The 25187-nt window shown below is 35.5% G+C and overlaps 1 long non-coding RNA gene across 1 annotated transcript; it reads right to left on the minus strand.

The window, feature by feature from the left end:
- Positions 1-1089: 1089 nt before the first annotated feature.
- LOC119865306 lies at positions 1090-9943 on the minus strand. The gene is made up of 3 exons (XR_005376713.1): positions 9804-9943; positions 2513-2690; positions 1090-1482 (listed from the first exon to the last, which is right to left on the minus strand). It is a non-coding gene; the product is annotated as an uncharacterized LOC119865306 (long non-coding RNA).
- Between the last annotated feature and the right edge of the window lie 15244 nt (positions 9944-25187).

Genomic DNA, 25187 nt, shown 5'->3' on the forward strand with positions numbered 1-25187 from the left:
ATCTTGCATCCTCAGCACAATTCTCCATGATAGTTACCAGGTCCTCTTTTTTGGAACAGGAATCTCAGGGAATCTAAGTAACTGGGCTAGCTTTATCCAGGCCCCATGGGAATTTAAATCTAGGATTATGGGTCTTGAGAACTCAGACTCTTTTGGCTATACCATGCTTCCAAAATAATAATAAAATGCTGACAAAAATCTGCAGAAGTTACTTAACATACTACAGAGTTGAATGCAAGCCTCTTGCAAAATGGAAAATTTAATGACAGTAAAATACTCTTTGGTTCAGACTGTTTTCAATTTAGATTGAATCGCTTTTCCTATTACTTCTGCTAATGTCATGGCCACATCAGAAAGAGATTATCATTGGCTAATTTAAAATGATTTTATTCAATTTATTCGATTTACTTCACAAAAGAGAGAAGTAGGTGTATATTTCCCATTGCTTCTCAACAAAATAGGGGCATCACCCTTTGCGTTGCATTGATTTGATTTTTGTTCACATCTTTCTCACATACTCCATTAGTTGCAGCTGGATTATTATAGCTTCCTGGAATTGATCAAGTTTATATTGGGAAAGATAATTTTTGAAGGAGAAATCAGAAACATAAAAACCTTTTTCTTTCACATTAATAAGACAGAAGTGGCTATATAAACCGGCATGTTAACCTTCTATTTCCATGCACTCTTCTAGAACGAATGACACTGCTATGTGCATATGTGTTTCTGTGACTTTTCAATATGCTCTAAATGTTACATCTAGAAAATACAATGGTCAGGTTCTACAAGAACATCAATGATTTGTCAGGCCCATCCCACAAAAAGTGATGGGAAGACAAGAAAATGAGACCAGGGAGAAAAACACTAGATAAATAATGTCAGAAGCTAGGAGCAAACAAGGGAAATGACAAACTATCCCACTAAAGATACTTTAGATGTTGTGTTTCTATTAAATGCAGAAAATTGCCTGCTAAAATGACTAGGAAAAGAAAAAAAAGGTGAAAGAAATATAAGGTAAGTTTATTTCTCCATCATTTGTTACATACTCCAAAATCTAGTAAATAAATTCAAGGACATATTGACCATGAATTGAGGCTTTAGATCCCTTGGGAGGAAAAATAATATTAGATATATAAAATGACCAATTATGGTGAATGTAAAGCAAAGCGGCTGTAGTAATTCTCTGGTGTTCTCCTGGTTTCCTTCTATCTTTCCAGGCTGTTCTGCTATTGTGGTGGTGTTTTGTTGTTGTTGTTACTGTTGTTTTTTCTACTCTGCATCTTTTCTCTTTTCTTGTTCTTTATTGAGTTTAATTACAGTTATTGTTCGTGGGCTGTTGAGCTTCAAAATCATTTGCTGTCTTGTATGTTTACCCTGTACTTGATTCATTCACAGCTGTTCGTCAGTGCCATGCTATTCAGACCGGGGAGTGAAATTGCTTATCTTCACAGAGCAAAGAAAGCAGTTTCATTTACTCAAGGTCTATAAAGGGAGAATAATAAAATGATTATAATGGAAATTCTTTAGTTCAATTTACTTAAATTTTTATGTGCCAATATTGTGGTATACTTTTTATGACATCCTATTAACTATGGTCACTAATTTCTGGAGATAGCTGAAAAAATGAAGCTGTACTTTTTCTAGAGTAAGTAGGTCAACATCTATGGGCCCCAAATGAAGACATATAGGCATCTCTGCCTTAACAATGATAGTTATGGATTGGCTTTACTGTGTAGGCATAATTTGAATAATATCAAATAAGATTTCTTTGCATAAAAGTTTTGCTGATGTGCCTGATATTTTCACGTTTTACTGTCTAGTTTGTTTGAAAATATTTTCCTGACATAAGTTCTTTTAATATGTAAAGTGTTACCTGGGAGTAATACACCAGCTATCACCAGAATCTGGAATTTGTTTATGAAATGACACAGGTGCAAGTCATCCCATGGAGTATACTCCCTCATTTCAGGATAAATCAATCCTTCTGGGCATTGAACACTTGCCAGTGAATGCAGCTCCCTTACTGAAGTCCCCCAGAGCACTCTTCACAAGGTTTTCTATGTCAACTTCTTCTTTTTACCATTAAGGCCACCATTTAATCTGTCTCTAAAATATACTGTTTGAAGCATATTGAAACACCTTCCTACAGGTATTGAAAGAGTCTTAAGAGATCATGTACTATTACTTCTAAAGTTTATTTAAAGATGAAAAAGCATGACCTTTAGAAGTTTTAAATGAGGGACACCTAGGTGGCTCAGCGGTTGAGCATCTGCCTTTGGCTCAGGGAGTGATCCCGGAGTCCCGGGATCGAGTCCCACATCAGACTCCCTGCATGGAGTCTGCCTATGTCTTCTGCCTCTCTCTCTCTGTGTGTCTCTCATGAATAAATAAATGAAATCTTTAAAAAAAAAAAAGAAGTTTTAAATAAAATGATGGCATGGTTGAAGTTTGAGAGGTCAATAATAAGTCTAAGAGAAAAATCTAATGAAGTAACTATCTCTTTGGCATTTACCTTGGAGGCATCTGTCAATCCAAAATGGCCTATACACCAAGATTTAAAGGGCTTTGTTGGGACAAATATCAAAATCAGAGGTCTTGAGGAACATGGGAGTTTGAATCAAATATCTTCACACAAAGACATAACCAGGACTCCCAAAAAGTGATCCTTCAGTGTCTTGGGCTCTGGTAGACTGTTGGAAGAAGGAAAATGAAATGAGACTACCTGCCAACTTTAGCTTTTAACCAAAAAGAAAAATCTTCTCTGAAAATTCTAGCTACATGCTGGTAAAAGGTCAGTATTTGTCCTACTTGCATGCCTCTGAGTACCCAAAGAAGAATACTAACTTAGTTGAAGTGGTTCTCAGTAATAGTGCCTCTAGGAACCTGGCAGGAGCAAAGAATAACTCTCCCTAGAGGAACATACTTTAACCAGGTCTCAAAATTATCATACTGATAGCAAGCAAAAAAAGATAATTTTGCAATGAAAAATTATCAATGAATATACTTTAACCAGGCCTCAAAATTATCATACTGATAGCATGCAAAGAAAATAATTTTGCAATGGAAAATTAACAAATACCCAAGACACAAATCAGATTGTACAGAGTACAAACATAAAATTATCAGATACAAAACAATAAATATGTTTATATTATTTTTAAAAATGAGGTTATAAAAAGGAACTTAAAGGCATACAAGCAATCAAAAACAAATGGGCAATTTCAAAAAGAAACAAACAATTTTTTGGAAAGAGTGTAAAAACTCAATAAATTGGATAGAAAGCAAATAAGATGCAAACTAGGAGGTTATTAGTGAATTGGAATATAGAAACAAGCATGCTGAAAGAATGTACCAGAAGGCAAAATAATGGAAAATGGGGAAGCTGAACAATGTGAAGTATACAATGGGCTAATCTATCACAAAACTGAAATTACAGAGAGAAGGAAAAGATAAGAGACAGGAAATGCTTGAAGAAATGAAGGGAGCTTTTCTAAACTAATGAAAGACACAAATATTCAAATCAAGGAAGCCCAATAAAAGTCTAATATTATAAATACAAACAAAACAAAACATCTTCATGCATTTACACCATAATAAAACTGAGAAAGACCTTAAAATCAGTCAAAGAGATAAAATAGTAAACCAACAATATATGGCAATTTGACCACTGACTTCATGCAGGATACTAGAAAATGGTAAAATAATAGCTTTAAAATGAAATTGTAACTATATATTCATCAAAATTTTCTTTCAAAATAAGGAGAAAAGAAGACAATTTTAAGCAGAAACAAAAAATCGTTGGATAAAGTTTTCCCCAATAGATCTTTACTAAATGATAAAAGATATGGTAGGCATAAGGAAAATGACCCCAGAAGATTTCTCTTTCATAAGTTAAATATACATGTTAAAATTTTCAGGATGACTATCAAAAAAGTATATGTATAGACAAAACAATAATGGTAACCACAACTATTTTAACAATAACTTCAACCAATCTTAAAATTCAAGACAAAACAATCAGAAAAAGCAGGAGAAACAGAAAGCACAAAAACCATTTTAGGAATATTTTTTAAATCATAATCAAAATAAAGACTAAATAATATCTCCCATTAAAATATAAATATTTTTTGCCTAAAATTAACAAAATATATTTTCTTTACAAAAGTATATGTAACCTTCAAGAACACTGAAAGATTGATAGTAAAATGATGGAAAAGATATGCTGAGTAAATAATCAGAAGACTTATTTTTACTCTACTAGCATGAGAGAAAATGGATGCCTGGGTGGCTCAGTGACTGACTGTCTGCTCAGGGAGTGATCCCAGGGTGTCAGGATGGAGTCCTACATTGGTCTCCCCACAGGGATCCTGCTTCTCCCTCTGCCTGTGTCTCTGCTTCTCTCTCTGTGTGTCTCTCATGAATGAATTAAAAAAATAATAAAGCAAAAGCTACTAAAAATAAAGATGACACATGTTAATAAAAGGTTTAATCCAATGAAGGATTAAAAGGGTGGGATAGTCTAAACCTGTATGAGCATAATAACATAGTCAAAATAAATGAAGTAAAAAACTGACACAAACACAAGAAGAAAGAAATCCAACATCAAAACAAGACATCAAACAAGTAAGAATTTAGAACATCAAAACATCATGAAGAGACAAGTTGAACTAAAAAACATATGTAATACCAGGTCTAACCACTCATGCATCGCTGACTAAAGTAGGTCATATTCCATCTATTTACCTGCCATAAAGTGTCAGAAAAATTTTAAAGCTTTATATCATTAAGACTATATTCTCTAAGTACAATGTTACACATTTAGAAGTTATTAAAATTCTTTTAATAATTTTAATGATCATATCATTACATTATCATTTTTTAATTCTAATGCATTTTTTTAAGATTTATATATTTTATAGAGAGCACACAGATGCAAGTGGGAGAAGGGGAGAGGGAGAGAGAGAAACTCAAGCAGACTCCCTGCTGAGCATGGAACCCAGATGCAGGACCCAATTTCAGGACCCTGAGATCAGGACATCAGCCAAAATTAAGTCAGTTGCTTAACCAGCTGAGCTACCCAGGTGCCCTCTAAAGTAATTTTTTTTAAACAACATCTAAATAATGAGTTTGAGGGCACCTGGGTGGCTCAGCGATTGAGCACCTGCCTTTGGGTCAGGTCGGGATCCTAGAGTCCTGGGATCGAGTCCCACATCAGGCTTTCTGCATGGAGCCTGCTTCTCCCTATGCCTATGTCTCTGCCTCTCTTTCTGTGTCTCCATGAATAAATAAATAAAATCATAAAAAAGAATATCAAAAAATAAATAAATAATGAGTTTGGTGTTAAAGAATAAATTTATAAATAAGAAAATATTCAGCTGATCTGTAAGAAAAATGCTACATATTAAACATAAAATACAGTCTTTAAAAGGAAATGTATAGGCTTAAAAGTATATATTAGAAAATAGTCTGAAAAGTAATGAGTCAAGTATCCAACTTAAGATAGCAAACAAAAAGAATTTATCCAGAGAAAAATTAAAGAAAATAAAATTTTAAAAAACTAAAATTGCATTTTATTAATAGGATAAACAAAGATAAATACTGGTTGTTTGAAAATGGCAAATAAAATAAATGAGCCTCCTGGCTAATTTTAAGTGTAGCAATAAAAATATATAGCAGATATTAAATTTTAAGAACATTATGAAACACTGTGCAAATAAATCTCAGTGTTTATGAATTTCCAGAAAAATATAAATTACAAAAACTGACTCAAGATATAATAGCAAACCTAAATAGTCTTGTAACCATTAAAGTTACTGAATCTGTAGTTGAAAACTAATCCAAATGAAAACACCAGACCTATACAATTCTAGAGGTGAACTTAATTAAACATTCAAGGAAGATAAATTCCTTTCTTTTCAGAGGGGAAAAAAAATTCTCCAATTCATTTTATGAGGTTAGCACAACAGACACCAAATCAGGAGAAGATATAAAAACAGAAGAATTTTTCAAGAAAGGAAGATCATAGAATAATTATATTCATGAGCCTGATTACAAACATCCTAAAAGGGGAGGGGAATAATATATATAAATATACATTTATATAATATATTTATAATATACATTCATATATATATGAAATATATGTTTATAATGGAAGGAAATTTTAAAGGAAAATTACAGAACCATTTTGTCCATGGGTCTGAATATAAATATTCTGAAAGAGGAAAAAATATATAATATATATGTATATCATATATATTTATATAAATAATAATGCAGTATATATTTTAATGGAATTATTTAACAACGAAAATAAATTAGCTATAGGTATTGCATGGCTGAATTCTAGAACTATAACATTGAGAATAAAGACTCATGAGAGAACACACTTAATGTTTTTATACAAATACCCCGAATATGAAAAATCTAAATGATACATTACTTAAAGATTCATGCTTATGTATTTAAAAATTGAACTGTAACAGTAGAATAATGAACATAAATATTAAAAATAGACATGATTATATCTGAGGTAGGAGGAAATAAATTACAATCTGAGTGAGGCCCTCAGGGTCCTGAATGATGATGATGTTCTAATATTTGAGCAATATGATACATGGGATTCTACTTATTTTTGTTTTAAAATGTGCTATGTGTTATGTGTACTCTTACATATAATATGTGTCATAATAAAAAAAATTAAAAGAATGAAGGATACTATGACTGTATCATCCTTAGAGAATATTAAGTAATAGGACAGCTTGAAGGCCAGAGTTCATGTTGATGGCTATCATGTCAGATCAGCTACTTCAGTATTTTTTTATGGCATGTCAGGAATTAGTGGAATACGAATAAGATTTGTAAAGTAGATTAATTTTAAATTCCAGTTTAAAATATAGATGATTTTGATTTTGATATGATAGGTAAAATTCTAGTAGTATTCATTGAATTTGGAGGCTATGATCAGCTAGGACTCTGCTTACATTTACTTATTGGACAAATATTTATTGGCTACTAAACTGGACACAGAAGGAAGGGCAGAAAGGTATATTCCCTGGACTCAAGGAGTTCAAAATCTATTAAAGGGATAGATGAGTAAATAGGACATTTCAATACAGCATAAGATAAATAATATAGAGTTTATTTATGTAGAGAAACTGTTACACTCATCATAGAGATTATATGATTAGATTACACTAATCATAGAGATTACAGGGATGACATATAGCTAAGAATTGAAGCAAGACTAGGAATTAATCAGGCAAAGAATAGAAAGAAGAGAGGAGAAAAAGGATGATTCAAGAATGGGACTCATTCAGGAATGATTCACCAGAAATGAGAATGGTTGGAAATTTTTAAGAAATTCAGAGTGACTGAATTTTCAGGGAAGGAATAAGGAAAACACCAAACAAAAAGTTAAACAGCAGACAAAAAATAAAGGCTTGCAGGAAATGTCAGTAAACTTAAGTCAGAGGGTGATGGGGATTCACTGATGGGTTTGAAGCAGGACAATAATATATTCTGGATTTGTATATAAATAAGACCATTCAGAGCAGTCTGGGATATTTTAAGTTTGGCCAAGACTGAAGGCAAAGTATTCATGAGACTGTTACTATTTAAGCGACTTTCTAGGTGAAAGATGATATTTTAGGACAAAAGGGAGAAATGGAAGTCTTCAAGACAGAGTTAGAAGGTACAGAAATAACAAAATGTAAAATAACTGGATGTTCAAGGTAAAGAGAGGAAGAGCTCATAGATGACATTGATGACATTTGTATCTTGGGAAATTGAGTAGAGCATGGAGCCCAGTCACTTGCTATGAAACTGGGAGAATAAGCAAAATGAGGAAAAGATGGCATGTTTAGTTTTGAACCAAATGAGTTTGAGATGTCTGAGCACAGGCCAAATGAATCTGATTGTATGCCAGTTTGAAGGTCAGGAATGGATGTGACTTGGAGACAAATATTTAGGAGACATTAGTCTCCTATGAATAACTTGAAGACATGGGATTTTAGGAGCTTTCTAACTTGAGAGGGGAGAGACTAAGGTTCTTAAAGATCTCCAACATTTTATAAGTTTGCAAAAATAGACCTTCCTGTATAGGAAGACAAAAAGTAGAAAAAACAATGGGAGGAAAAACAAGAGCATGTAGGTATTGAAGCCACGGGATCTGGTAAGAATGACAAACAGAGGTAAATGGTACAGGGAAGTTACACAAGGTAAACAAAGGCAGATTCTTCTTCACCCCCCCCCTTTTTTTTTAAACCATGACAGTCTCTGATCAACACTGACAAAAAGGAAGTCAATGACTTTGATAAAGATAAAAACACAAGGTTAAGGATAACAACAGAAGGAATAACCAGAGAACATTTAACAACTATAAAAGAACAGATAGAATTTAGTTGACCAGTTAATTGTATAGTGTAAACAAAAAACAAAAAAAAAAATCAAAACAAACTAGGAAGGATGTCACCACACAGACTTGGAATCTAAGAGAATAAGACAATAAAAAGATATATGTTCTTTTTAAAATTACTAATAAATGGGTTCTATAGTTTATGACCATTGAAAGATTTTAGTATATTCCAAACATTTTAGAGTTTTCAGTCTGAGACATAATCTGTGAACAGCTGTATCAGTCTTTCAACATAGTTTTCATTCAGCAATTTTTTTTATTTAGTTCCTCTATCCTACAAAGGCCTTCTTTTCCCCTCTCTCAACTTTTTAGGTAAATCTAATAAAAATTGAATTTACAATAAAGAAAACTTAGGTCCCACTTCTAAAATCATTGAAATAGATTTTTCTTGGCTTTTCTGGGAATTACATCAATGAATCAACCCAGTTTAAGTTCCATGTAACTGCAGTTAGCAATTAGACCACAGGCAAAGGTGACAACTCAGGATAGAGAGAACCTGCTGACTTCTGTAGCAAATATAGACACACACATTACTGACTTGATCTGATCATGGCATAATAATTTAGTGCAACATATCCATTTTCAAATGGTTCACAGGCAACATTCAGTATAGATGATTAAAAAAAAAAAGATGTATAGGTTTGCCGTCACACTTTATCCTGCACAAATGATTTTCTCTCAATTAAAGATTCATGGCATACTTTAAGTCCTATCTCTTAGAGTTTATACATAATGTAGAAGACTCTTTACCAGTAACCATTTGCCAGTGGCAATCTCTTTCATGCTATTCAGCATAGGCAATTCCTCCCTTGTGGTGTGTTTCAGCATATCCTATTAATTTACTAGTAGGTAGTATTCTTATTTTAGCCATCTTCTGTGATAACATTAATTAGCATTGAGGAACAAGCCCTTGCAGCCTATGCAATTTGACTCAGGTTTTTGCTGTTTTATTAGCATTCTGACCTTGCCTTCACAATAGAACTTGCTCAATGAAAGGAAAGCAACCTTATCTTCTCAGACCCACTGCCCTCATGGTATCTGTTCTGAGCACAGCTCAGCTGTGTGTACCAAGGAGATCAACAGACTATTCCATTTTGCCTCCTTTCTATCTGGCTTTTGGGTATTCTTTAAAGTATATTGTTCTTCATTCCCAACTGACTGAATTATGCTGTTCACAAAACCTCTTTGAATTTACCTTGTGCCAGAAATCATGTGCTTGCCAAGTGTTGTAGGTCATTTGTATCTTTCCAAAGGGAAAAAAAAAAAAAGAAAGAAATTCTCCTGCTTATGTGTTTAGGAAATGATTTGTCTCATAGTATTGGCAAAGTCCCCAGGACAAAGAGAAACTACAAAGGCAAATAAAAATCATCGATAGAGCTAGGCTTACCTATAAGTTGAGTATAGAATCATGGAATGAAGTTGAATGGTATCTTAATATCCATCTAGTCCAAATGCTCACAAAATCAACAATCATTTCTCCAAAATCAAGCTCTGTAGTCATAAAACGCCTGCTTGAATAAGTCCCAAAAGAGCATCTTGCCACTTAATGCTTGATCAAGAATTTGAACAGTTTCTTTTCTCCTTTTCACACTCAGATGGAGTCCTTGAGGCTAAATATATACAAACTCCATCCAACCCTAACCAAGACAGCCAACATCTTAAAAACACCATCCCTATTAGTAGGAAGCCTGAGATCAGGTGCACCGCTAGGAGGTTAGTGTATGATGGTCCTTGGCACGAACACTAGCAGCCAAGTCCTATCAGAAGTTATGGTTTCCCCCAATCCCTGACATACTTTTCCAGAACTAGGACTAGTCTCACCTCTAATTACTCACAAAGAACCCCAATGTCATACAAGGGCTGTAGCCTTTCCCTAAATCCAGGCTCACTGAAATGGAATCCTAAAATTTCAGCATTTGATAACCACTTAACTCTAAAAGGCTAAATTTTGTTTTTATGCCACAAGATTAACATAACCTAGCTTATTCAGCCAACCCCTGACTTCAATTTTTCCTACTCTAATATGGAAGCAATTTATCTTGTTCCTCTTAATAAAGAATGCCTCCAAGTAACAGAATTCCGTTTTCTTCTAAGAATAGAAAACTAAATTATACCTTTGTCCTTTATACTGTTATAATCTGTCACCTAAAATCTAATAATTGTGTCTTCTACATACTCATTTAAATTATTGGTTAAATATAAGACTGAATGTAACCAAATGCAAAGGCTATCTTTTGCTATAAAATTTCTCTTTTGAAGTTTTGATCTAATAATTATCACTTCAAAATTATCATAATTCAAGAATATATAGATTACAAATCTATGGATCTCACAATTTTCCCATCTTATTTCAAGGATAGAATGAGATACTTTACTAAATATTTGGAGCAGTTTGAATAGTCATCACTATTTTATAAGCAAAGGAGGGAAGCTCAATGAAATTAAGAGTTAATACTTGTTCATCTCCTTCCAGAGGTCCTACTATTCCTAAAAATGTCTTAATCAACAGTGACCCAATTCTTTATTCGTTCAACATAAAACTCGTGTTCAGTTACTATATTGAATGGTCTGTTCAATTTCACTTGGTATCTTAGGACATAATTTCTTTATAAACATCAACATGCTATCCTGTGACATTCCCATAGGACTGTCTGACTGTAAGGTCAAGGACTTTCATCCCTTCATCCCCAGCTCCTAACAGAGTTCAGCAAATAACAGGCATTAAGTAAATCTTTGCCAAAAGCAAAGTCATTATGTCTTCACAAGTATTAGCCTTCAAGTCTGTTTTACCTATCCCTGCTTTGTCCTTTTGAACTTAAAGCTAACTCTGTCAGAAGAGAAAGATACTAAATTAAGAATCAAGTAGCTGGATAGTCTCCATTTCATCCTTTTTTTTTTTTTTCATTTTCTACTTTAAGCTAAACACCTGTCCCTCCTGATACTAAAATAATGAAGAGATACTATTGACCGGCCCATGAAATTATTTTATGAAACTGGAGCTTTTGTTTTAGTCAAATTATTTTTATTTCACATAATAATTTGTGCTTTTTACCAAGTTTACCAATAATTTTGCTGTTATAATTTGACTGATGATGATGATGAAAATTGGATTCTAAGAAGTGATACTATTTCTCAAAAGTATAGTGATGGCATATTTCTGAATCAAAACCTAAATCCATGACTTATCTCTTGAAGAACTGTGGCCTTACACTGCCTTTCAGCTGCCTTCGCAAATCTTATAGCCACCTCTCATTGAAAATCTCTCTGTCTTTCATGAATGAATAAATAAAATCTTAAAAAAAATTGTCTCTGAAAACAAATTGATTTCTATGGATACCTTCTCATTTGCTTTGTCACTTAGATCATTTATATATTCAGTAGTTCATTTTTGCATACTGTCCATATTGGTTTTTTAGAATGTTAGCCCATAAGTGCACTAAATTTCTTCAAACAGGGCTTATGATTTTGCCCATATATAGCAGTCCTCCTTGACCATCTCAAAGAAGTCAGAAAAATCTCTCCCAAGATTTTTATCATATCTCATTCTCTAAATACACTTTCCCTACAGGGCTTGCCCTTACAACGATTGTATAAGGCCCTACTCCCCTGTATTAAACTCATATATTTATATTATTTTAAAAGATTTCTGATTTCTGATTGAACTCTGACTAAACAACAACTTAGAGAAAAATTAGCACATGCATTCTGGTTGGCATGTGCAGGAATATTTATGGAAACAATACGATAGCAAAACATGCAGCAATAGGAAAGTGAAAAGGGTAGTGATTCACAGGATGCTGTTTTCTTTATCACAAGAGGGAATGAAGTGAAGTGAACAAAAATTAAAACTTCCCCGTGTATAATGCTATTGTTATAATTTGTTTTACCCCCATTAAATAGAAATTTTAAGCACTTCAGATATTTTGATTCTTTTTTTTTTTTTAATTTTTATTTATTTATGATAGTCACAGAGAGAGAGAGAGAGGCAGAGACACAGGCAGAGGGAGAAGCAGGCTCCATGCACCGGGAGCCCGACGTGGGATTCGATCCCGGGTCTCCAGGATCGCGCCCTGGGCCAAAGGCAGGCGCCAAACCGCTGCGCCACCCAGGGATCCCAGATATTTTGATTCTTAAAAAATTTATGATGTAGTACTATTTTTACTAGTTTTGTGTGATTATTAGTAGTAGTGATATTTTCCCAGTGCAGATTCAGAAAGCTTAAGAGACTTGTCCAAGATCACAAAACCTAGAAGCAGTAAGGTAAGATTCAAAATCTAAATGTTCTATCTCCAAATGTTGGCTCCTTTAGCTAAGATTTTAAGGCCATTGGGAAGTTTCCTTCCTCACTTCCTCTGTCCTCTAAAAGTTAAGAGTGTGGACTCCTGTTTCCCAAGGATTTTAGAAGTTTCAGGAAAAAAGATCTCTGCTGTCAAATTCCTGCCCACATAGGCTCCCCAAAACCTAAATGATGTTCTCTTTATTCCTTTGGTAAGGAAAGTACAGGTTCACATGCCCTTGAAAAATGAACATTAAAGCTACTCCACACACAAAGCTCTTAGTTGAATTATTTTGCATTCCCACTGAGGAAATGATACAAGTGTGACTGTTTAGGAAAGCAACATATTAAGTAAGTATGAGAGCCCTGAGGGCTGCCTGTTGCATTTATCATACCTCAAGGTGAAATACCCCTCATGAAGCTAAGCTAGAAAACTTTTCACAAACTTTAATAGAAACATTCCATGAATAGGAATAATAGTAACTACCATAGGCTAATTGTTGAATATGCTATTTTACAAATGGATTTTATTCCTCATTTTGATCAGTGAAGAAACGGAGGTTGAAGATGATTAAGTAGCAAGTCTTAAGATCACACAGTAAGCTGGTACCTAGTAGAGACTGTCTTTAAATCCAGGTCTGCCTGGTTCTAAGGCATATGGTCTTTCCATAATAAGAGGTGATCTCCCATACTTGCATCTCCCTGTATCTTCATGTGAATTCTTATTGACTATGTCATTACCTATCCAGGATGTAAAATCTCTCACCTACTCAGACTGGGAGTTACAGAACGCACCCAACTGAGAACAGAAAGGGTTTATCATTCTCAGGTCTTTCTGGTCTGATGAGGAATTAGCAGGTGCTTAAAGGGTGTAGCTCACAGGAACTACAGGATGGTTCCTTGTTGCCAATTAGAAGGTGAAGTATCAAATAGAAAATAAAACCTGTCACTTTAGAATTGTCAATAATTTTTTCATGATTAAAAAGCATTTTTCTTAAAAAAATAAAATCAATTATCTGTGATTCCTCACAACTATCTTTCAAGTTAGGTAGTTAGGTATTTTGTCATTGTTGGTAACATTTTTATAAATGAGACTGAGAGAGCTCAAATGTCTCATCCAAGATAAGACAGAGACCACAAGCAATAATCCAGACCCAAGTTTCATAACTTCAACCTCAAATCTGAACTCTTTCCACAATATTATACAATTTATACTTAACTAATCATTGCTGAGATACTCTATTTATATACCAAGTAGGACCATTAAAAATCTAGTTTTGAATAAAGCAGAGCAGAAAACAGGCAGTGTAAGGTCTGGTACTTGGAAGTAAAAACTCAAAAGAATCAGGAACTTTGATTACAACATTGCCTCACACACTTGACCCATGATTCAATACAACCCACTCTGGCTCAGACTTTCTGATGAGCATCGTAAGGAAATATATTTGCATTTTTCTGTTGGCTGCTCTTTCCAGGAAATGACCCCAACATGGGGAATCAGCCTTTACATAGAACTGAATAGAGATGATGAGGTCTAATACAGTAACATGTTATCAGCTTTAAGAAGGCAAGTGGAAAACTGTGGTCAGAAGATAATCCCAGGGATCAGGACCAAAGGAATCTAGAAACAAATCAGGAAATAAAATGTACAGTGTCAAGAGACAGATCATGTTTGAGGCCAGGAAAGAATTCCTATGGTTTAAATAACCACAATGGCTGTCGGGCTGCCCTGTTTAAGGACATAAAGAGGAGCAAAAAATTAAGTATGATTGAGGAAATCAATATTAGAGATTATTTTTGTGGAAGAAAAACCTAATTAACTATTTCATAAGTTGGGAAGTGGTGATACAGAAAAAAACCATTTACTTGATGCTATTCAACCCCATAACTGCCTGGTCTGCAGCAGTGACAAAAGACTTTGAAAACTCCATGAAGAAACTTTTCTAGTCCTAACACAAAGACAGGTACCTAGGACTTCACATTCTCAATAAGATAGGACTGGCAGTGAAAAAGCATACCCATTTTTCCATTTTCACATTGAGAAGTACGTCATAATATTTCCCCCAGATCTTCTAAGATAAATTTCCTTTTTTGGACAAAGGAAAGTATGAATGGATATGTAATGAATCTCAGGATGAAAAATCATGGGATTAACATTCTCATAAAAGTGACTGAGAATTTCAAAAGAGATTTTTATTTTTTTTAAACAGAGAGTATATCTAACGTTCATCTTGCATTAGGATATATGGCCCTGATGTACTGTGTAAAACAAACTATTACAGATGACCTCTATATAGAACTGCACAGTTAAAGCATTATCCAATTATCAATATGCTCTAACAGAATACCCATTCTTTAATCTACCTCTGATAATTTTCTGGAAAAGAAAATTGGCCAAGTTTTAGAAAAACTCAGTCCCTACATAATGAATAATTATTCATACCATATATTTATCAGAAGTTAGATCCAAATGCAATGTACCTACACATCAGCTGCAAAAAGTGACTGACACATTTGGTAATTATAATACAATTTTGAAGAGAATATATTACCAGTTTGACATCTGGAAATCAGAAATCTAAATACTTATACAAGACTCTAGTAAAGATATGTCTCAATCTGCATTGTGTTATACCTTCTTTATGCTATTGTTAAAGTCATTTTCCATTTTTAAAAGCAACCTTACTAAATCGACTAACTGCATGCAGTATGGTTCCCATGGGTCACAAATGGTGTTTATCCAACTGGCTTATAGTACAGCAGACTCCATTATTTAAAATAATAAGTTAGATTTACTCATGAGAACCAAAACATAAAATATTTGATGTTACTATTCTAATATCAATTAGAGAAACTCCAATGTAACTTCTTATAAATATATAAGTCTACATGTGGCCCCATTTTCATGCCAGAAATGTTGGTTGGGTGTGGCTGGGGAAAAATCATTTAGTAAGAAAATACCAATAGATTAGATGTTAGACTAGATGAATAGGTGCTATAGAGAAAAGTATAGAACTGTAGAAAATCTCATTCACTGAGGCTATGTATCTAAGAGTATGTGATATTATTTCTGCTTCACTTAACTGTCTTATTGTGGTTTTAACAATACCAATGTTAATGGTAGAAGGAATTAGACATTAGCAATTAGCCTTTATGCTAATGAGCGTTTTGATGAAGCTCCTGATTTTTAAATGGATTCTGTTTGAGCTCGCTTGGTCTTTGCATTCTGAGATGCCCAATGACCACTCTCTACCAAGAGAGACAAAAATAAAGCTGTCAAAATACAAATGTTTGTTATAGAGACCTGGTCCAGAAATACTTTTAAGATACTCCATTAGGAGCCCTATATCAGTAAAATCCCAAAGAGATTCCTTTATACATTAGGGATACTTTATTTGTCAAATTCTAATGAGAGAATATCTTAAAGACACCAAAGTTTTAGTTGAAGGACACTTTTAATTTTATTTTACTAAAAAGTAATGTAAAATCCTAGTTTGTCAAGGAATTAAAGAGGGCAATAGTAGAAAACTTGTGAAAAATGGTTAGTTCTTAATTTTTAAGATGAAACTGATAAGGATTTAGAAACTGATAAGCATTCTCTAGAATGTTAAATGGGAATACTACTATGTGTGTTTGGGGGTGGGGGGATACCTGAACAAGCTGAATGGGGTTGAGACCCTAAAGATCTTCCTCAAATAAACAAAGAAAACCATTAAATTGCTACCTGAATCATGGAGCATCATAGTAACTAGAAGTGCTTCTGTATTTGTCTATGTACATAGGTAGACTGCAGGATACAAATCTGGAGTAGTAGCAGGAGAGAGCAGAATTTGCAACATGGTACAGGGAATTCACCCAGAGCTTTCTAGGAGGTTCTGAGAGAGGAAGAAATGGAAGACTAGATGAGAAGGGTAAAGAATCCCCCTTTGAGGACACAAACTAAAAGCTCTGGAATAATAACAATGTTTTCTGAAGTGAATGATAAAACCCTATCCCTCTATCTAACCTACAAATTCTTTAGTAAAGAGTACATTCCTTTCTAACGGTATTCTGCTATGCAGATAGGGACGTTAGGGAGCAAGAAGAGGACCTGCACAAAAAGGACACCAATTAGGGGAGGAGTGACATCCAGTCAAATAAGCAGAACCAACATGGTGCTGAGGAAAGCAAGATCCCCTTCAAGAAAATTCTTCAGTTCTTCTCACTTCTGCTGTTTTTCATTAAACCATTTTCCTAATCATTTGCAGCCACCAAATTGTGTTTACATGCTTCATAGCTCAAACTTTAAACACACTGTGTTTTTTTGTTTCTAAAGAAAACTCTCAATCCATTCTTTGCTCTGGAATATGGTTTCCTAAAATACATTCACAGAAAATGAGTCCTGTGGCATGTGAATGGTTTTTAGCCGAATAAAATATTCTGTAGTCAAATAAACTTAGGAAGTACTAGTTTAAGAGGTTTCTCCACTGCAGGACTTTCTAGAACCTCTTCTGTGTTCATGTGTAATGTGAATATCCCAGGCGAGGTTATAGTGTATGCAGCACTTTCCTAATTTATTTGACCCCAGAATCTTTTTCTCTCTTATAATCTCTTGGAATTGATATTTTTTGTGCCCAAGATTGCGAATCCGAGAAACCACCAAGGAGCCGACACCAATGCAAACACACGAGGGTTTATTTACAAGCTCGAACTTGGGTCCAAGTATACCCCACACAGTGGAGCAGGGACTTGGACCCCGAGGCTAAGAGGCGTAGCAGCTTTATAGGGGCCAGTGGCCAATGGGATTTTAACACACACAGAAAGTTGCACAGTCGTGTCAGTCCACACGTAGGTGGCCAATTGAATCATGATTCACCCTATAGTGACCACTTGAACTGGCATATCACTCTGGTCAGAATTGGCGCACAGTTTTGGCGGGCACAAGGCGGGGTTACATTTTTTTTTCGGGGTTGCATTTTTATGAGCGGATTTCCCGTAAGGGTGTGCTCAGCGGCTTGACTAGGGTGGGGCAGCACCTTAAGCAATAAGCAGGTCATGTGGGGGTCATACAGGAGGTGGCAGGTGCAGCACAAAATGGAGTTAGTCCTGCTCTGCTTGTCCAGGGGTAGGGGATTTTTGTTAAATTTCCTGGGTCCCACAATATTGAGAGTAACTCTTTCTGAGAAACAGCACTAAAAGAAAAAAAGATATGCTACTTTCCATATCTTAAAATGCTTGAACAAAAATGCATCAAATGCTTACATCTTTCAACAACAGCTAGCACTTCCTTTTTACTTATGAGGAATCTGTAACATAGATACATCAAGTAGCTTGACCAGGTTAGTAAGAGTATTCTTTGGCTTATAAGGAACAGTAAGTTTCCAAGACTGTGAGGTTTGGATTCTCTGGATTCTTCCTCATCACCTGAACTGAAGGCAGATGCCTAATGAACTGAGCCACCTACATGCCCCAAGAGAGGAGTTTTATTTTATTTTTTTAAGATTTTATTTATTCATGAGAGATACAGAGAGAGAGAGAGAGAAAGAGAGAGAGCCTATAAGCCTATAGCAGGACCCAAGTATAACTGAGCATACTGATTCTAGACACATTCAGGAGACTTTGCTCACAAAACATGGTTCTTTCTGGAGTTTATGGCTACTATCACCCTTTCTATTTTCACACCTGCAGCCTCCCAAGCACCTGCAATTTTCTCAAGTCAAAGGCAGAACTATAGCAAAGACTCATTAGCAGTGGGTGCAAAATTTGAAATTGACAAGGTCAAGTGGGCTGGTTGGAATGATCTTATCAGTACAACCCTGTTAGCTTCCAGAAAAATAGAAATATCTTTGGGTTCACTACTAGTATTTTTCATGAGTAGCAAAAAGGATTTATGATACACTCTGCCCCACCAACTGCCCCCACCACCACCCCTGAGTAACAGGAAAGTCTGAGAGGGGCTACTAAAACATGGATTCTCTGTGAGCTTCTATGGTTGGTTCTATTTATTACACTGTACAACCAAGTGCAACCTGGCTATTCTTCCTCAGTCTGTTGACATGGGAGCCAACACAAAGTATTAAAGATGTGGCTGATGATTTATCACTATGGGGGAAGAAGTCCTAGTCTTTAATAGAGGTTAGGAGACTGACCACCTGGGTTTGAATTTTGTCTATGTCATTTTCTAATTTTGTGCCCTGAATAAATGACCAAACATCTCTATACCTTGGTGTCCTCATCTGTAAAATGAGGACACTTTGAGGGTTATTATAAGTAATAAAGGAGATGATACATGTTTTCTAGGATGTGTTCCACCGTAAATTGACCCTGAGAAAAATATGCATGTACATATAGTTTATCTGGGAAGTGATCTCAGGAAACCTAGCATGAGAGTGGGAAGTAAACCAGAGAAGAGAAGGACACAAATTAAGGGTGTGATATCAAGAAAGCTACTGATGTGATCATCTAGGACTTCATTCCACTGGGAGACCGTATAGAACACAGCTGAGAGTTATTCTGACCAAGGTCAAGGATGATGAAGTATTTATCTGTGTATTTTGTTTGTTTGTTTGTTTAATCTGCCATTGGTTAAGGTCTGCTTCCAGGGTCATTAACTACCCAGAATTTGTCTTGTCCTATAGGTGTGATTTGTGGGTTCCTGTACACCCAGAAGGAAGTAGTTCAAGTACAGATAGCCAGAAGTATTTTCTGAAAGCAGCCTCTGGTGGAAATGGGTGAATGCTTACTAAGAGTCTTCTCTATACCTATCAATATGCAATAATGCCTTGTACATATCTATTAAAATTTATATTATCACTCCAGTTCAAAAATTTATATAAATCCCACTATTTAAAAATTATCGTCCTTGGCATTGGCTCCCTTCATGGTCTCAGAAACTCAACCCTTATTTCTAACTACCTCCCAGGGGCAATTTAAGTGTCTTAAGCTGAATTTCTCATGGGTCCCCAAAGATGCTTCATGGTTTCCCACTGCTATGTTTTGTTTACATTTTTTGCCTCACTTAAAAACCTAAGTTCTCTGTCACTGTATTTCCTAGTATTGCCTGTCCTACTACACCCAAATCAAACATTTCCTCCCTTTTAGCACCTTCTATGATTTTTCATGGAATATCTTCTCTCTGTCCTGTGAAAGCCCATAGTATTTTACCTGCAATTCTCTTATAACATTTTTGCCCTCTGTGAGAAGGCATTTTCTTTCCCTAGTAAGAGATGAGTTTGAGAGAGAAATAGCAAGAGAGAGAGCACAAGAGAGGGAGAGGGAGAAGAGGCTCCCCACTGTACAGGGGGTCTGATAGAGGCTTAATCTCAGGACCCTGGGATCATCACCTGAACTGAAGGCAGATGCCTAATGAACTGAGCCACCTACATGCCCCAAGAGAGGAGTTTTATTTTATTTTTTTAAGATTTTATTTATTCATGAGAGATACAGAGAGAGAGAGAGAGAAAGAGAGAGAGAGAGAGGCAGAGACCCAGGCAGAGGGAGAAGCAGGCTCCATTCAGGGAGCCCGATGTGGGACTCGATCCCAGGACTCCGGTATCATGCCCTGAGCCTAAGGCAGACACTCAACTGCTAAGCCACCCAGGCATCCCCAAGAGAGGAGTTTTAAAGACAAATTGTATTTTACATTTTATCATATGTTCCCTGAATGCTGCTATGTTCAGAAGTTTTATTAAAAGTTTGCTTGAGAAGAACACTTAATGATGAACTAAAAAAAGTTTGGCGTAAATGTATATAGTGTTGATTTCTAAGAAGTAATGCTCAAAGAGAAACAAGATGATGATACATGCTCTTGCCACAGCTACTAAACATTGTACTGATGGTTCTAGCTAGGGTAATTAGGCAAGAAAAAGAATACACATGCACTCTATATACAATTAGAGCTAACGAATGAATTCAGCAAAGTTTAGGATGCAAGATCAATATATAAAAATCAATTGCATATCAACACATTAGCAATAAATAATCTGAAAATGACATTATGAAAATGATTTCATTTATAATAACATCAAAAATATTTAGGAATAAATTTAACAAAAGTTAGTACAAGAGTAGTACATTAAAGGCTAAAAACTATCATTGAAAAAAATTGAAAATAACTTAGGTAAAGGTAAAGATATCCCATGTTCATGGGTTGGAAGACTTACTATTGTTAAAATGGGAATATTCTATAAATTGATATACAAACTGGGACACCTGGGTGGCTCAGCGGTTGAGCATCTGCATTTGGCACACAGTGTGATCCCAGGGTCCAGGATCAAGTCCCCCATCAGGCTCCCTACTGGGAGGCTGCTTCTCCCTCTGCCCATGTCTCTCTGCCTCTCTCTGTGTGTCTCTCATGAATAAATAAATAAAATCTTTTTTAAAAAATTGATAAACAAACTTATCATATTCTCTTTCAAAATCATAATTTGCTTCTTTACAGAAATTGACCAGCTGATCCCAAGATTTATATGGAAACGTTGAGTCCTATAATAGACAAAATAATCTTGAAAAGGAAAGAAGGAAGTTGAAGGATTCACATTTCCTGATTTCAAAACTATAAGTTATGGAAATAAAGACTGTGTTAATGGAATAAGTGTAAACAAATTTTCAACAAGGGTGCCAAGAGAATTCAATGAGGAAAGGATAGTCTTTTCAATAAGTGGTACATGCTACAACACTGATAAGCCTTAGAAATTAAGTGAAATAAACCATACCTAAAAGGCCATATATCATATTATTCCATTAATATAAAATCCAAATTCATATAAGTAGAAGATTAATAATTGCCTGGGGGTAAGGGAGGAGAGGAAAATAAGGAGTGACTACTAATATATACAGCGTTTCTTTCTGGGGTGATGAAGATGTTTTGGAATTAGGTAATGGGGATATTTGTATGAACTCATGAATGTATTAAAGCCTACCAAATTATACTTTTTAAGGTGATTTTTATGTTACATAAATATCTCATTTTTTAAAAGGGGGTGATCATTGTTCTAAAAACGAAAATTCTAGTATGTAAGAGAAGTTGATACAAAAAGTCAAGGAAACTCCTTTTTCTGTCTCTTCAGTTCCTGGATTCTATCTTTTGCTTAACTGAGTTCTTAGACACATTTCTAATTTATGCCAGATGGTATCATATATGATGGGCATACAGAAGTGTAGAACCAGATATGGTTCCTGCATTTATGGAATTTACAATCCAACTCTAAAGTCAGTCAGTTCTATGCCAGAGTAGGGGAAAAAGAAAAAAAGGAAAAAAAAAAAAAAAGCAATATAATTCACAGCAAGACTTCAGCAGCTGAGCCAGGGTTTCAAGCTTATCCCATGTGTTCTCAAACTTCTCAACTTGTTTTCAAATGGTTTTCAACTCTGGAGGACTATGTCCACTGCTTCCTCTAGCCAACAGTGAGGACTGATTTTGAGGTGTCTGGCATGCAGACTGCATACAAGACAGAGCTGCCACATTTATATTACCTTTATTTATTTCCTGACCCTAAAGATATACTATTATATAACAGATTCTCCTGAGAAACAATTAAAAATCTTAGCCCAGTTGAAAAACCCCGAAACACAGCAGCAAATATTCACACTAAGTATCTTGGTCATTGTCTCTGGTTCCTTGAAGGAAGGGATCTGGCCTTCAAAGATACCTACTTTAAAATTGTATACTCTGGTTATTGCATGTAACTTCTCCATTTATCTATCCCACATACAGTGTTGAAATCCCATTATTGGTATTTTTTCCTTAAAAATTTGGGGATCCCTGGGTGGCGCAGCGGTTTGGCGCCTGCCTTTGGCCCAGGGCGCGATCCTGGAGCCCCGGGATCGAATCCCACGTCGGGCTCCCGGTGCATGGAGCCTGCTTCTCCCTCTGCCTGTGTCTCTGCCTCTCTCTCTTTCTCTCTGTGTGACTATCATAAATAAATAAAAATTTAAAAAAAAAAAAATTTGGCCATGTGGGATCCCTGGGTGGCGTAGCGGTTTGGCGCCTGCCTTTGGCCCAGGGTGCGATCCTGGAGACCCGGGATCGAATCCCACATCGGGCTCCGGGTGCATGGAGCCTGCTTCTCCCTCTGCCTCTGTCTCTGCGCCTCTCTCTCTCTCTGTGACTATCATAAATAAATAAAAATTTAAAAAAAATTTGGCCATGTTATAGGAGGAAAGAAGCAATGTCATTCTCAGTATCAACCATACAAAGCACATAAGGCATGAACAGCACAAGCCTTGCATATATGCATAGAAAATTCATGCAGGTGCAATGGAAGAGAGAAAACAGTGTGAGGCCCTATATATTGGAATAAGGGTTGCAAAGAAGGCTGTAGGGTCTTTTCTTCCAAATAATTTTAATTTAGTCTGCAAATTGGCCTAGGTAATTTCTTGCCTAAAGACAGGAGGAGTCATTCCTGAGAGATCTGTTCTCCCTAGAATTCAAGCATGGCTTTGCATGGGATTTATATCTCTTTGTAACTCTTAGTGACCTGGAAGAGATCAAAATAATTCTACATGAGTGTCTTATGTCCTAGAGTTCTGCTGAATCATGTATTTTGCCCATTACTTTTGAAAGCGATAACTAAATTTTGCCATAGTCTCTGCTTTTACTTTTCTGAACTTTTCATGGCTCAAAAGAAAGAACTGGCATTTAACATTTCAGTAAAGAATGGTTGTATTTGGGGATATACTATTTTTTAAAATGTTCATCATCCATAATAACTTAAACTTGAAAATAAATAATTCCACATTAAGCCATAATATTTCCAGCATGACACATGTGTTGCAAAAATATTTCAATGCCTGTGCTCTCAAGCACAATCATAAAATAAACTAGAAATTTGGCTCAGAGAAAACAGAACAGGAAACAAATGGATGTTAGTCCTAGCAAAGGAACACATGATTAAAGAGCTGAAATAACATCCTAATTTGTAAAGGAAATTGCATCTTGAGTTCCAGATGCAAAGTAAATTCCTATCTTTTAAAGGTTTTTGACCTGGGATGCTGGGGTGGCTCAGCGGTTGAGCGTCTGCCCTCAGCTCAGGGCGTGATCCCAGGGTTCTGGGATTGAATCCAGAATCCGACTCCCTGCATAGAGCCTGCATCTCCCTCTGCTTATGTCTCTGCCTCTCTCTGTGTCTCTTGTGAATAAATAAATAAATATTTTTAAAAATAAAGGTTTTTGACCAAATGACAACAGAAGTTCAATCAAAGCTAAAAATACCGAGTAATTCCAGAAGGAATAGGAAATTAGAGTCCTTTGCTATAAGAGAGACCAAGAAAATGAAAACTAAGAGGAGAAGTTGTATATGTATATAAAGATTTACTGGAATTAGGCAACATGTGTTTATTCCTATGGGTGAAGTCTTGATTGTGTATAGGAGAGGGAATAACATAACAACTGTAGCATTTAAAATCACCATATGGATTTTTACTACTAAAGATTGGCAAATTTACTATTGGTATATTTCAGGGAAGCATTACACTTTCACTGAAAATCAACACTTGCCCATCCATGTGCCAAATCCTAAATTAAGAATTTAGGTCAGTGTAAGAATAGTCATGTCACAGTGTCCACAATATGATAATCTAAAGAATAAAGATGCTGTTTCTAACTACTAAAGATGCTCATGAAAAGACTGAAATAATGTCTGATTTATTTCCATTTTTAAATGAAAAATGTTACAGAAATGAGATTTTGGCTGACAGATATTTATCTGTAACTGAATAAATACATAAGCTTCTACCATATGCCAACACTTATGTGTGTGTGTTGGGGGGGGGGATGCTGCTACAGTGAGGGTGGGTGATATTACATATATTGGATATATTTACCATATTCTCATGATCAGAAGATCTTCTGATGGAACAGTTGTATAACTCACTGTATAAGTAAATGTCTGCATTTAAATGTTATAGCAGTACTACTCCAGCACCTTCTTTGGGCCAGCTATTATCAGCAACACCTGGAGTTGATTAAAAATGCAGAATCTGTGGTCCCAACCAAGACTTAGTGAATCAGAATTTCTGGGGTGGAGCCCAGGATTCTAGGCTGGCATTCACCATTTCTTCCTACTGTTCTCTCTTCTACCAGGGTAAATTATTTAAATATTCTTCTTATAGCAGAGACTCCTATAAACTCAGATTCTTCCCCTAGCCTTGGAAGCATCTTGGATAATTCTTGGGTCTCTTCCATCCAGGATGTCCAGTTTTATGTCTGGTCATTTCTATCCTGGTACACCAAACACATGCCTGTGATTCCAGCTGTTACCGGTAATAGAGACCTTTGAGGTACAATATCACTTACTCCTCTTGTCCTTATAGTCTGCAAAGGGTATTGTTTTCCTGCTAATGCTAATCTTGGAGTTAGGGTACTATATTCACTTCTTGGCTTGGCCCTACCATCACCTGCATAACTTATTCTTTGTATTAAATTCTGCCATTTTTAAATACTTAGAGTGCTGTCTCTTTTCAAGGCTGAACACTAAGGGATAAGTATGCTTAGTGATTTTGATCCTTATTCTAGCT

Source organism: Canis lupus, chromosome 23, assembly GCF_011100685.1.
Source record: "Canis lupus familiaris isolate Mischka breed German Shepherd chromosome 23, alternate assembly UU_Cfam_GSD_1.0, whole genome shotgun sequence".
In the NCBI taxonomy this organism is placed as follows: Eukaryota; Metazoa; Chordata; class Mammalia; order Carnivora; family Canidae; genus Canis; species Canis lupus.